Raw genomic sequence first — 14,935 nt, 5'->3', positions numbered from 1 at the left:
AGATACAGTCTTAAATGGATGGCTAGGCAGCAGCTGAGTCCAATCAGTTAGCAAAATGTAAGCAGTGTGAGCCAAAGAAGCCAAAGTCAAAAATGCCCTTGCAGCTGCTCCGAGATGCTGGGGCACTGATTAGCTCACTGCGCCGTCTTTGGTCCTCCTGATGGTGCCCAAACACAGCTGACTGAAAGTCGTGGTTTCTGGTTGATGAAATCATCTGTGAAATTTTTCCGTTTTTGATTTATTTCCTATTTCTCTTGCTAATTTTCTCATGTGTAATCTATGCAGATCTAAAAACAAAACTTAATTTGAAAACAGTCCATTTTCAGTGAGTGGAATAATTTTAACATGACTACCAAGAAATTTTCATGGTTTAGCCCAGTTTTGCTACTAAATGAAAGCCCTGGTTTGAGCAAGTTGATGCCTAACTGAATATCAAGTTACAGCTCGCATTCACTTATATTGACTTTGCCATCTTAAATAAAAGCATTGCCAGTCAAGTTTCCTGTAACTTTTTTGTTAACTTTAATGAAGTTTATATGCACATACAAAACACACAGATGATTTCACTGAGTACTTTTAGTATTAGAAGAACTGCCAGTGTATTTATTTGGCAGCTACGTCTCTTAGATATAAGCATGCTGCAATTTACACTCATGATAAGATTCACTTTGGGGTAAGAGGGTTTTAATCTATTTCCTTGTGAATAGCCAATGGAGTATATGTGTGAAAAGTACAGAGTATTGTGTAGATAGAAAAGACATAGTTTTGAATTCAAAAGATCTCAAAAATAAGATAATGTGCAGTTTCTCAAATGATCAAGGAAAATAATTTGGCTCACATTAGTAATGTTTTCATTCTCCTTATTGATTTGAATTAATACCAAATACCAGAATGTAAGGACAATTACAAGTATAAAGTATTGAGGAATGAATTTTAATTAAATCTTATAAACAGAATAAATCTCATTTAACTAAAAGAGCTTCTTACAATTGAGGAAGATAATCCTAACACCAGCTTCTGAACTCCATATACACCCACACAGGCAAGTGTTCCTACACACATGTGCATGTTTACATGCGCTACACAAATGCCTTCCCCACAGATAAAAATTAATTAAATAAAGTCATAATTTTAATTAATTGAATTCTGCTTCATTAAAGACTGGGTAATAAAAATATTCGCAAAAATTTGAAAAAAATCAAGGGCATTAGAAAAATTGAGAGGAGCAAGACAAAATTAATTTATGACAGTAATTACAGCAGAATAAATACCAATAATGCAATACCTGGCAAAGTGGCAAGAAGGAACTAGTTTAAGTAACAGAATAATATAACTGAAATTAGGATGTTTTCTGACATCATGTGGAGTGACAGAGCTGAAGTGACATTTACTTCACGGGATGTCCACGTGCACAGCACAACATGAGAGCAGTTTGTTTCAATCTGACACTTCCTTCATGTTGTTTCCTCAGGAAAACTAAGCCTGATGAATGTCAACCTGTGATTTGTAAATTGTGCTCATACTAAGTCACATATGGAAGAGCAAAGTTCAAGAAAAATAGAAAAAAAAGTGTTTAGAAATGATGTCTCTCTCCATAAAAGTGCTTTATGCTGTTCCAGCATCTCTGAGACATGGACAAAGTAAGAGTTCATCAAGAAGGGTTGACAAGAAGGGGCTATCATCTTCCTGAAGAAATTCCTTTCCTTTGCTAGACAAAGAACAAGCAAACAACACAAAACTCTTCCAAACTCATAGGACTCTTAACTTCAAAACATGGGAAAGAAGCATCACTTCTCTAAGGCAAATAATTTCAAAATCAGACCTTCCAATGAAACATTAATTCCTCCATGCCACTATGAATATAATTTTCAAATTTATTTTGCATAGCAAATGTTAATACCATCTCTTATCTGAAATGTCTTTATGACATATTGCATATGTTCTCTACAATGTGAGCCTATTAGTAAAGGGGAAAAAAAACAACAAAGCTAAGCCTTACTAATTTGAATTGAGAATTTTGACAATCAGGACAGACCAGAGATGCTATTTCATATTTGCATCTACCTGTTCCTTCAGAGTAATTCAAAATAATTAGTCTGTTAGACATTCAAGGTCAAAGTATTTTCAGTTGAGTTGAAAATAAGTATTAAACCAAAACACATGGCTTCCTTTTGGTTCTGTTGTATTTTTAATGATGCTGAGCCAAACATCTGTCTCAATCAGCAGCAAATTACAGGAGGCAGGAGCTGGGTGGTCTCCAAATTCTATGGATATTGAGAGGAACAGCCTAGTCTTGTATTCTATTCTCGCAGTCTCTAATTTTGTATCTTCAGAATCAGTCAATGAATATATAGTAAACCAACTGATGCAAGAAAGGAGGGAAATAAGGAAAAGGAAGGACTTTTGTGATGTAAAGTGTTCATAGGATCTCAAATAATCATTGGGAAGAACAGATTAACCAAGTGATACAAGTCTCCCAGGACCCAGAAGGCATTCCTCATCTGTAAATCAAACAAAAAAAGTGTGTCTAGTTTACTGAGCCTCAAGATCTCTCCCCTAATTAACTCTTTCAGGTTGTATTAGCTTGAATGTGAGCAGTTGGGCTTGTTATAAATGAAATTTAATTTAGCAGAAATATGTGCCCAATCCCTGGTAGTGACTTGACAGAGCTGGTTTGCACTGTTCTCTTAGGGTCACTGTGAGTTGTAAGGTACCTCTTTCTTCTAATTGACCTAGTGTTGAGAATAATTTCTATGACCATGGAACCGATGAGAAAGTACATTCCAAACTTCTGGTTCTTATTAAAACCAGTGGTGCTTCCTGGATCTTACCTTGAAACTAACAAATAAGAACATTTGAATGCCAAGGCCAGAAATACATATTTTTAACAAGCCTTCCCACCACGCAGGTAATAATCAGTACTAATCAAATTTAAGGACTTGTATTCGTATATAATGAAGAATGTTAGATTTCAGACAAAAAGCATGCTAGAGAGGCCTACTCTTTTATTTTTAAGTATTTATTGCTCATCTGTATCTATTGATCATGTGCAGTCTCTACATGGGACTTCAGGCAAAGAGGGGCACAGACGACAAGTCATGAAAGAACTCTTCATCCAAGCAAGAATGTTAATAAAGGAACAGAAGATTACAACATACACTGGGAAGTCTTAAAACAGGACTGAGAGCAGGGGGCTTTGCCATCAGGGGGGTTAGGAAAGTATCTAATGCAACTGATATCTAGGCAGAGGGCTACAGTGGACTGGGAGCCATTCAGACTAAGATACCACAGACAGAAGAGAAGGCAGTGTACTCAGATGGAGCAAAAGTTAAATACAGTGATACAAAATCCATGGGAAGCATGGCATTTGGAGACACCTGCAATGCTGGCCCTTATTTGGGGGCTGATAGTAGTAGCTGGGTGGAGGTTAGAAGGATGGAGAAGGTAGGAAGGAAACATAAATGTGGCCAACACAGGTCCTCGCCTTCATCATAGCCTCTGTCTTTCAGTACCTTTGGTAAAGGGTAGATTTTTCTTGCTTTAAGGACAGAAAGAGAATAAAGCAAGGCATTTTAGGGGCCAGAGACATGGCTCAGTGGTTCATAGTACTTCTTCCTCTTGTAGAAACTCCAGGTTGCCAAGAACCCACATGGTGGCCAACAACCCACATGGTGTCTTTAGCTCAGTTCCGGAGGATCTGATGCCATCTTTTAGCCTCCTTGGGCACCTGTACTCACATGGTACACAGAAATCCATGCAGATAAAACACCCATATGCATTTAAAAAAAATCGAAGAATCTTTAAAAGAGAAAGAAAACTAACAAAACATTTTCTCTTTATAACAATGAGTCTGGGCTTGGACATGTGGCCCAGGTCTTGCTCATGAGCTAAGAAGTCGCCAAGGCTTCTCTTGAAGGTAACTCTCAGAAAAGGAAAGCCACCATCCCTCTTTGGCCATCAAGAAACTGGAACTGCTACAATAATCCCAGAATCAACAAGAGACCCCCTCCCTCCTTAGCTGGGCATAAGTGGGTGAGTTAAAACATTTGCTATAAACACAGAGGACCTAAGTTCACATCTTTAACACCTACATAAAATGCCTGACCTTGCTAGCCAAATTGACAAGCTTTGGGTTTTGTGAAGGACTCTGTCTCAATGAATAGGATGGAGAGTGTGGTGGTTTAAATGGGAACGGCCCCCATATAGGCTCATGGGTTTGCATGCTTAGCCCCCAGTTGGTAGAATTGTTTGGGAGCTTGAGGATTTAGAAGTGTGACCTTGTTGGAGGAGTGTCTCCAGGCGTGGACTTTGAGGTCCTTTCTCTCCTTTTCTCTCTCTCTCTCTCTCTCTCTCTCTCTCTCTCCCTCTCTCTCTCTCTCTCTCTCTCTCTCTCTCTCTCTCACACACACACACACACACACACATTCTGCCTGATGCATGCAGATCAGGAAACAATGTTCAGCTACTTCTCCATCACCATGCCCGCCTACCTGCCTGTTGCCATGCTCCCAGAATGGTAACAGACTAACCCTCTGTAACTGTAAGCAAGCCCCCAAGTAAAAGCTTTCTTTTATAGAATAGCTTGGTCATGGTGTCACTTTACACCAATAGAACAGTAACTGAGACAGAAGAGATGAAGAAAGACACCTGACTCTGATCTCCACATAACTGCACACAAGTGTGTAAACAGATGTGTTTGCACGTGCACACAGAGAAAAACTAGAACACAAGCGTAAAGCATTGACCTAGCCACCATCATTTAGCTGAGCTGACAAAACATCCTTGAAATTATTCTTTTCATTATCTGTATTTCCTGGCATCTGAGAAAAGAAAATGACATTTTTTAAGCAAAAAATGCTTATCATTTAAGAATTTTTGTCGCATATTCCTTTACTATAACTGTACAAATTCCTAAGGACTTTATTAAGACTGAATTGATGAGCCAGAGCCAGATCACAAAAAGATGTACCATCTGTTTGAATTAATGCTTGTTTAAAAATTTGTTTCCCCCTGAAAGTGGGGATTACATTCAGGTCCTCGATCAACCTAGACAAATGTTCTGATACTCAGCTCTACACCAAACTCGACTCTTTCTTTGGAGTATAGAAACTTATTTCTAACTAATTTTGGCCAAACTGAGCTGGTATGGAACTGTTTGGGGTGATTCCCGTAATTTAGGAGGGACTGATGAGTCCTCCTAATCTTACAGAAATACTTCTACAACCAAGATCCAGAGACAACATGAAATAGAAGCTCTGATCCCAACCGAGGTGGTGATCGCAACCTCTCATGGTGGCTCCTTTCCACAGTTGGGCTCACCATTCCAGGCGGCTGTCGAGTTCCCGTACCTGCTGAGAAACATGACTGTCATAGTCCAGAGTGTCTCTTCTTTTGGTTTCTCCTCCCCAACAAGCATTGGCACATCCCTCTTCAGTATTAAAGGTCTAACTGGGCACAGTGACACACCCTTGTAGTCCTAACTACTGGGGCGCCTGAGAAAGAGCGCTTGTTCAAAAAGAGTTAGGGCAACACCAGGAGACGACACCCCCAGACAGGATGTGCCCACTGGTACAAAACTGGCATGATCATTTGAGGCGTGACCAATGTATTTTTGTTTGGATTTGAGGCCTACTCCATGAGAAGGAACATACCGGTACTATAATGTTTAGTATAATGAAAATCAGTGGCTGCTGTTTTGAGATGACATGGGTTATTATTTGAAAGTCACACTACATGACATGGGATAGCTCCCTATGGGTTCAGGGGCTCTCCAGAGGTCTCCAAACCAACACAGGCTACTGTTGTTGCTCTTAGTTACAGTCTTGACTACATGATGATACCTTATTGCTGAAAAAAATTCTCTGGTCCCAGGACAGAGAGAAATCAATCTCAAACAACCAGGAAATGTCCCACCTGCTGGTTTGTTTTCATGGCACCTGAGGATACAATGCAGACTGCAGATGGAGAAACGACTTCAGTGCTCTTAGCCAGAACTGGACTTTGCATGCTACGATATCAGCCTCTTAGTGAAATGACACTAGCAAGGCAACAGGCCACTTTCTAAATTAACTTGTGGTTGCAGGAGGGGATTTCATGTCTGGTACTGTAAACCTGATCAAAAGCTGGTGGCTGGGCTACTCCTGGGCCTTAGGTTAGAATCTGCTCTTGTTGCTTAGCTAAGTGGTCATGTTGTGGATTTGCCTTCCAAATACACATGTTTCTACCCATAGACTTGAGCCATTGCTACCTTTGGTCCAAAAAGCTTCTTTTAGCAATGAGCAACAGTTAGTGGAGAAACACATAACTCTTAAAGTGCTGAAAATAAGAGAGTAGGTTCTCAGCCCTAAATGAGACATATTTATTAACTCACACCCTCTACTAAGGTTCAGGGAAACCACTGGAAGAGATGGCAAAGAGAACATAGGAACAGGAGGATGGGGGCGAATTTCTGTCTTCTGACTAGACATGAATACTGCACTCAGGAAGCCATAGAAGCAATGGATACCTGCCCAAGGGCAAACTAGCACAAACAAGCAGGTGCTCCCAGTCCCCACTCCTTATTGAGGGTCTACTGGAAATTAATAGCTGTTGGGGGAGAAAGAATCATTCTTTTTGAGGGTGTGGCTACTGGCAGATTTCCCATTTTCTGATGTTTGGCCCCAAGCTCATACATATATGGGCAGAATTAATTGGACTATCAATTAATTGGGTTATCAAAAGAACATTTTTAAAAGAATACCTATTGGGAAAGAAATAAGCAGAGTTGGAGAGGGAACATAAAGGGCAAATATGATCATAATTCATTGCATACATATATGAAATTCTCAAGAATAAAGAAAACTAAAATCTACTTAATTTTTAGCTATGCATATGTGTCTAAGTGTGTGAACATATATGTATGCATATACATACATATATGTTTATGTATCTGTGCACACACATATAGATGTATATTTACACACACGCACATACTCAGAGGCCAAAAGAGAGTGTTGACTACCCGGCAGCTGGATTAAAGTCTGTTGTAAGCTGTCTTATGTCGAGTTGGGAAAAGTCACATTCTCTGCAAGAGCAGCAAGTACTCTTCAGCAATAAATCCATCTCCAAGAAAAAAAGTATTTTAATAAATAAAACTAAAAAATAACTTTGACTGGGGACTGCTGATGTTATGATAAATGGACACATGGCAAATATTCTAAATATTTTTTAATATTTATTTATTTTTATGTATACAATATTCTTTCTGCGTGTATCCTAAAGGCCAGAAGAGGGCACCAGACCTCATTACAGATGGTTGTGAGCCACCATGTGGTGGCTGGGAATTGAACTCAGGACCTTTAGAAGAGCAGGCAATGCTCTTAACTGCTGAGCCATCTCTCCAGCCCCAATATTCTAAATATTTGTTTGTGCCCATTGATTAGTGATGCTCTCAGTCTTGATCATATATGGTTCTTTTTGCAATAGGTAATAATTAATACAGAGACTTACAACTGAACAAAGCATGAAGAATAAGTGGCTTATGTATGTTAAACATCCAGCATTAAGCAGAACATCTACATCACCCTCCCAAGGTCCGGGAAGCATCATTGGAAAGGAGACCCAGGATGTCATGAGCAGGACAGGGCTGTGAAGCTGTTCTGAGTGTGCAGTAGCAGATGGAATCCTGAACACATAGCTGCTGTTCAAAAGCAGCCTGCACAGAGCAGTCTATACACAAGACCTGAACAAGACCAGCAACACAGACAGGAAAGCAGGGAGACTGGTGGGAAGAAGAAGGGGGTCCTCAGGAGCAGTGAGGGGGAGTATGCTCAAAATACATGCTTGCATATATGAAATTATAAAAATTAAATTAAAAATGTTTTAAATAGGGACTTCATCTTTAAAAACAAACCAAAAAGTTTATTTCGTTTCCATGGATAAAAAAAAAAAAAAAAAAAAAAAAAAAAAAAAAAAAAGCTTCTTGTTTTCACAGCTAGAAATAACACCCCACAAGGAGCTACCAGGAGACTTTAATCAAAAGAAAGGAGAAGCAGTTAAAATTTTAGTTTAGAAAGATGATTAGCGTGGCTTTAGGCTGGAGAGTGGCTGCAGCTCCCGGAGGAAGGCAAGCTGACCCAACTGTGGCCAGCCGGGGATGGCACAGGTAAGGTGAGCGCCCCTCAACCCCTCTAACCATCCGAGAGGGGTCTTCCCTTGCAAACGGCAAGAACCAGCAGTGCTTGGCTATTCGTCTACTGCGTGGGAGGAAAGACTGGGATTCATAATTAGAGTTTTAACTAAATTCTTTGGAAGGAGATTAATCAACCTGCTAGCTCTTCACATACTCTAACCTCTATTTTAAAGTCCAGGTTAAAAGCTAAAACATGTTCAACACTGATTTAACACAAAGGTTATTAATAATTTGCAATTTTCTTTAAGGCATAAATATGAAATGTGAGAGTCAGTAGTCAATCCATATATTTCTCTATCAATACAATGTAGTGTGGTAGAAAATCCTTTTTTATTCTATTTCTTAAAAAAAAACAACTATCTTTTCTCATTTTACATACCAATCCCAGTTCCCACTCTTTCCCCTCCTCCCCCCTTTTACTTTCTCTCCCCAAATCCCCATCCACTCCTCAGAGAGGGTAAGGCACATTGCTTTAAAGAAGGTCCAAGGCCCTCCCTACATATCTAGGCTGAGCAAGATACCCCTCCAAAGAGAATGGGTTGCAAAAAGTCAGTATGAGCAGTAGGGATAAATCCTGGCTTCATTGCCAATGGCTCCACAGTCTGCCCCATCCATACAACTGTCACCAACATTCCGAGGGCCTAGTTTGGTTTTATGCAAGTTCCTTCTCTGTCCGGTCAGAGTTAGCTCAGGTAAGATGGAAAATCCTTTACTACTTGTTTTCCAGAAAGAAGATGGGGTATCTGAGATCAAAGACAGATGAAGCCTCAGGCTGTATCAAGATGTCGGCAAATGAAAATGAACTACAGGAACCAAAATTGCCCAGCAAATCAAAGAATGATCAAATGAAACCATGTATGAACTACAGGAAACAAAATTAGCCCAACTGAATTACGAAATTTTCTGCTCCTGTAATTTAAAGGCAAATTAGGTGCTTCAGTTATTATTGGTAAAATTTTTTTAGACATGCAAGATCTTTGTCTGCCTTCTGATCTGTTCCAGGTGGGTGTTTCCTAAGGTGGTCTATAAACCAGCACATCACAGGGAAGAAAGGATGTTAATAGGAGCCCGGGCTGAGAAACAGAGGGAAAACAGGAAGGAAGAGAAGGGAAGGAGGAGGCGGATTTCCTCTGTACCAACTAATACTTCCTGTTCCTTGTGGCCCAGTATTGGGACTTGATGAGACAAGTTGGCAGACAGTCCCATTACCAACTTAGCCACCAGAGCCTGAAAACCGTCTTCAAGGTCAGTGAAGCAGACCTGAATAATAACCAACTTGAGAAGAAAGCTCCTTTCACATTATCCATCTCCTGCCCCAGACTAAGAATTTAAACACTTTAAAGATAAAAATAAACATTAGGTTTGTACAGAGCTGTATTGTTATATACTATATCTACATGCATTCTGAGACAAAATCTTAATAACATTCCACAATAATAATAACTGTTTATATGTGAACACATGTGCTTCGAAGTAATAAACAATAGCCTAGTATCTCCCAGGCTTGGCTACATGGAGAAATCACTTGATTGAAGGTCGATAGATAGATAGATAGATAGATAGATAGATAGATAGATAGATAGATAGATGATAGAAGATAGATATCTTTGCTGCCTCTATAGTTGCTATTTAATTGTCCCTTGAGTAGACCAACTATTATTTAGTAAATTAATTTGCTGATTACTTAGATATTTTGAGCTATGACATCATGTGCTTGAAGCTGGCTTAGTACACCTGGTCTTCCTGTCTCGACCTCCCGAGAACTGGGATTACAGATATGGACCATCATTCTTAGTCAAGTTTTGGAGACTTTTAGCGTGAGTCTGAGAGCAGACAAGTTTGTGAAATACTAGATTATTTTCAGGTCACCTGAATGTTAATTTGTGGACTTCGAGCTCAGAGATTTTGCTGTCAAGTCAAAGTTTGTGTGGCTATATTTGGCATAAAGCTCTAGATAACAATTATCCCAGTTACTATCTGCTGAGAGCGACTAAAAAGGGGTTTTCAGCTTCTTCTGGCTATGATTTACCATGACCATTGTCGGAATTTAGGAGCCCACCCTAAAGCTTCTAAAGAAAAAAGGGACTAGATAGAGGTAATTTCCAAGTGTGTAACAGATTGGTTGTGGCAGAAATGTTTGAAAAGTTATTGTAAAGAATATTCTTAGACCTTGCGGGACATAAATGAGGAGCATAAAGAGGGGTTACAAAGGGAGACTGGAGTTAACGAGGGGGTGGGAGGGGTGAGGGGAAAGGAAAATCTACTGAGACATTGTTCAAGAGTATTATAATGATAGTTAACACCTTTTCTGCTGATTTTAATAGTAGTTCATTGTGGGATATTCCATCACACTGTGAACCGTGAGTTTGTGTTTGTGTTAATTAAATAAAATCGACCTTGGTTCATGGGCAGAGCCAGCCGCTAGTTGACTGGAATTAGTCATTGAGAGTCCGGAAGAGCACAATTTGGATAGAGGAGACACACAGGAAGGAATAGGATGGGGTACTTGCAGTTTGGCGCTTCTTTTTGGTTTGGGACCAGAAGAAAGACACCTCTCTTGCTTAGTCACCTGACAGAAAGGAAGGTCATCTGGCTGCTTCTCAGCCTTCCTGATCTAGCAGGTTTTTACCCCAACATCTGACTTCCGAGTTTTTGTTGGTAAACAGAATGATACAGACTTAGTTTAAAACTACTTATCACGACCATGGGGTGGGGAGTGGGGACACGACACTTGGGACTGAAAGTCCCTCTGGACCTCTCCTGGGTGGCCAGCAGGATGTTGACTATGGGGCTGTGGGGACACAGATGGTAATTAAAATATCAGCAGATTCATGTGCAGCTGCTAAGTTGACAGAAAACATCAAGTTTTAAAATCAGTATCAGACCATATAAATATTGTTACTAGAATATGAAAGTCTGGCATGAAAAACTTTGAAAATTAGTGCAGACTTTACCAAACACAACCAAGAGACCTCACTTGCTCATCCACTCTCCAAGGGTGTTTTTAAATGTACAACTTCCCTCATTAACTTCTATTGAACACCAGAATCCAAAACTTTGCAGTGAATATGAAGAGAGCACAAGGATGATAATAAAAAGCCCACGCTCTAAATGACCTGAGTGCGCATATAAATTTCTTGTTGAAAATTTTTGAAGCAGCCGGGCGATGGTGGCACATGCCTTTAATCCCAGCACTCGGGAGGCAGAGGCAGGCAGATATCTGTGAGTTTGAGACAAGCCTGGTCTACAGAACTAGTTCCAGGACAGGCTCCAAAGCCACAGAGAAACCCTGTCTCGAAAAAACCAAAAAAAAAAAAAAAAAGAAAAAAAAAGAAAATTTTTGAAGCAATGGAGAAAAGTCTACTTAGCTTCTTTTGGTTCCTGTTTTCATCTGGTATAGTTTTGGTAAGCATTCTGAGAGGTCCAGTAAGTACCTGGGAGAAACAGAAAAAGTTGCAGAATCATGCATGGGTCAGGAGGTCTGGAGCTGGCCTTAGCAAGTAGAGATAACAGTTGTTCTGTGTGCATGAGTTTAGAAAGGAGGGCGACTGTGAGGGATGGGGAACAAAGGAGACAAGCAGAAATCAGAGTTACAAGGTACATAAGGCAACCAAGGCAGCTGATAAAGGCTTGGATGTCTTGATTAGGCTGCTGATCATGCTGTAAACTTTGGAAAACTTTCAAGTTGGGACTTTAGTCATTCAAAATAATAAACTCCATTCTTGAAAACATTCAAGACATGGCCCCGTCTTCTATTATTTCATTTATTCCTACCCCATCCCATCATAACTACAGGCACACTCAATCCTATCAGAAAGCAGGTACAAAGAATAAACACTTTCTGACATTCTAACCAATTTACGTTAATCAAAATGCATAATCTCAGGTGGAAAGAAATTTTTAAGTTCTGCATAAGAAAATTTTAATTCTACATAAATTCTTAATCATCCTTCTGCAGTGACGTTGTTGCCAGGACTTACTGTATGTACTTAGTGGTGTAGACTGTATCTTACACTATGAAACCAAGTTAGCTACTCATCACTAAGTAGCTATTGCCAAGCATTTTGTTCCAGTTATGAGACAAATAACTAATGCAGAACATCAGCACTGAGAGGCAGGGCTGCTGCTGTGGTATGTGGAACCACATTGTGAACCTTTGGAAGTGGTTTACAGGAGAAATGTGGGACTTGGGAGAGGCAATGAAAAATGAAGGAAATGTGGAAGAAGAGCTGAACAACATGAACAAACTGATTTCTTATAGTAAGTCATAAGCTTGTAATGAGCAGAAATTCTTAGTTTCATTTTGTTTGGAGACAAGGTCACGTGTAGCCCAGGCTGTCCTTCAACTCTCTATGTAGTCAAAGACGACCTTGAACTTTTTATCCACCTTCCTACCCTTCTCCAGAGCTGTGGTTACAGGCATGTGCCACCATGTCCAGTTTAGCTTGAACCAGCGCTTTGTTACCTGCTGCGCAAGCACTCTCCTAACTGAGCTAAATGTCTAGCTCATGAACCAGTACTTAACAACTGAGGGGGTTAATATGGATGGCCAGCTCAATGGAATTCAGCCGAGCTGCTGGACATATGGGTGAGTGACTATTTAGATTGAGGTGCGGAACCCACTCTAATTTTGAGCAACACCCTTTCATGGGCCAAGTTCTTGGACTGAATAAAATGGACAAAGTAAACTGAGTATAAGTGTTCATGGCTTCCTGCTTCCTGCTGGGGATGGGATGTGATTAGGTACCTCATCATCCTTCTGCAGTGACGTTGTTGCCAGGACTTACTGTATGTACTTAGTGGTGTAGACTGTATCTTACACTATGAAACCAAGTTAGCTACTCATCACTAAGTAGCTATTGCCAAGCATTTTGTTCCAGTTATGAGACAAATAACTAATGCAGAAAATCAGCACTGAGAGGCAGGGCTGCTGCTGTGGTATGTGGAACCACATTGTGAGCCTTTGGAAGTGGTTTACAGGAGAAATGTGGGACTTGGGTTTTAAAAAGACTGAGCACACTGTAACCAGAGCTTAATGGAAAGTTTAGAAAGCCAAAATTCTGCGAGAAACGTGGGCAGTAGAATCCTGGATCACAAAGTTTCAGAGAAACAAGGACTCTGGTAGATGGGGCTAGAAGCCATTATAGAATGTTCTAGCAAAGCCTCTGACAATATTCTGCCATATTCTGAGAACTTGGGTGAGACTGAGTACAGGAGCAATGGGGTGACATGTTTGGGAGAGAAAATCTCAAGACAGAACAGCACCGAGGCTGGGGCATGATTATTGTTTAACGAGGTCTAAACTGAAAAAGAGCAACAAGTGGGGCAGAAGGGCAAATGCATTTTTTCCTAGGGAAAGAGCTGAAGCCAAGGCAACTACTGAAAAGGAGACTGTAGCTGTTACCTTGTTCTGCACTGGGACAGGAGGGAAGGTGCATTGATGACAAGACCCATCCATCAAAGGCTCCGGTTTGTGAAACTATACATTCATTTGAAAGAAGAGAACTCAAACCGAATTTGCCCCTGAAGACATTCCAGCTTTTTGAAAACAACCCATGAGGGAAGTGTTCCTGTTGGGTCGGTGCCCTGAGGTCTGGCTCCATCAGAAGCTGCAGGAGGTAGTATTGCTGTTCGTGTTGTATAAAATTTGCAGACATAAACAATAAGAGATTGAAGGGACGTTGGAGTTGAAGAGAGCTGATGAGGTCAGAAGACGTGTATCAGGGTCTAAGTCCCTACAAGGAGACCATGAGACGAGACGCCACTGAATGAAGTTATACAGGTGAGATCTAGAGGCAGAGACCTGAGTATGTTAGAGACACTGTATGATCAGGGAGTGTCTACTAAGGAAAGCTGTGTGCATTGAGTGGTACCTGATCAAGAGAGAGGCGAGGCTTGCTTCAGGCAGCAGAACTGCCTGAGCCGAAGGGAGGCCAGATGATTTCATCAGGAGCCCCAAACGTTACACATAGAGCTTGCAGTATTTGGTGCCTGCTCCGCTGTGCTTGGGTCTTACTTTGGTCTGATCATTATCTGCTATGGTTCCATTCTTCTCTTTTGGAAAGGTTGTGTTTATTATGTATCATTGTATTTTGGAAGCATGTAATTGCTCATTGATTTATAGATACTCCCTGGAGTCTCAGCTAAGACTCCTACGTCAGGCTTTTAAGTAGTTTTGCAATTGCGACCGTCAAAAGACTGCTGCCAAGAAATAAGGTCGCTCGAGACTAGAGGGCAAGTTGAAAGAACTTGGGCCAGTGTAAAGGTGTCTCCAGCAGGAAGGGTCCATGGTTGACACGAAGCAGCTCACATTCCTCGTGCAGCAACTGGGAGGGATGAAGTCATGGACTTTTAGCACTGGGATACTCAGCACAAGAGGAATTGTAAAGGCCATTCCAGACCCTAAAAGTCCTGGACATTACACACCTAGAAATTTGGGAGATCATATTTCTCTCACATTTTTATTTCTGGTGTCAAAATTTAAAACTTTGTTTTCACTAACTATAAAATACCTTTATGACCATGATTTTTTAAAAAAAATAGCCACACATTACCACAGAATATAAATAAAAATATAACTTTCCCTAACTTTCAAACCTTGCCAAAGAGCCTCAGTTAGTATTTTAATATTATAAGATTTTAGAGTAACATATAAAATACCCACTTAAACAGAATCATATTTCACATGAGGTTGTGCAAGTGGTGATTCCTCTTAATGGTTGTCAGTGGCTCAAGATGTAAATATATCATAATTCAGTTAACCTA

The sequence above is a fragment of the Microtus oregoni genome, unplaced genomic scaffold (genome assembly GCF_018167655.1).
Source record: "Microtus oregoni isolate MIOR12 unplaced genomic scaffold, Mior012 000026F_ref0000081, whole genome shotgun sequence".
NCBI classification, from domain to species: domain Eukaryota; kingdom Metazoa; phylum Chordata; class Mammalia; order Rodentia; family Cricetidae; genus Microtus; species Microtus oregoni.
Note: the sequence above shows the minus strand (reverse complement) of the source record.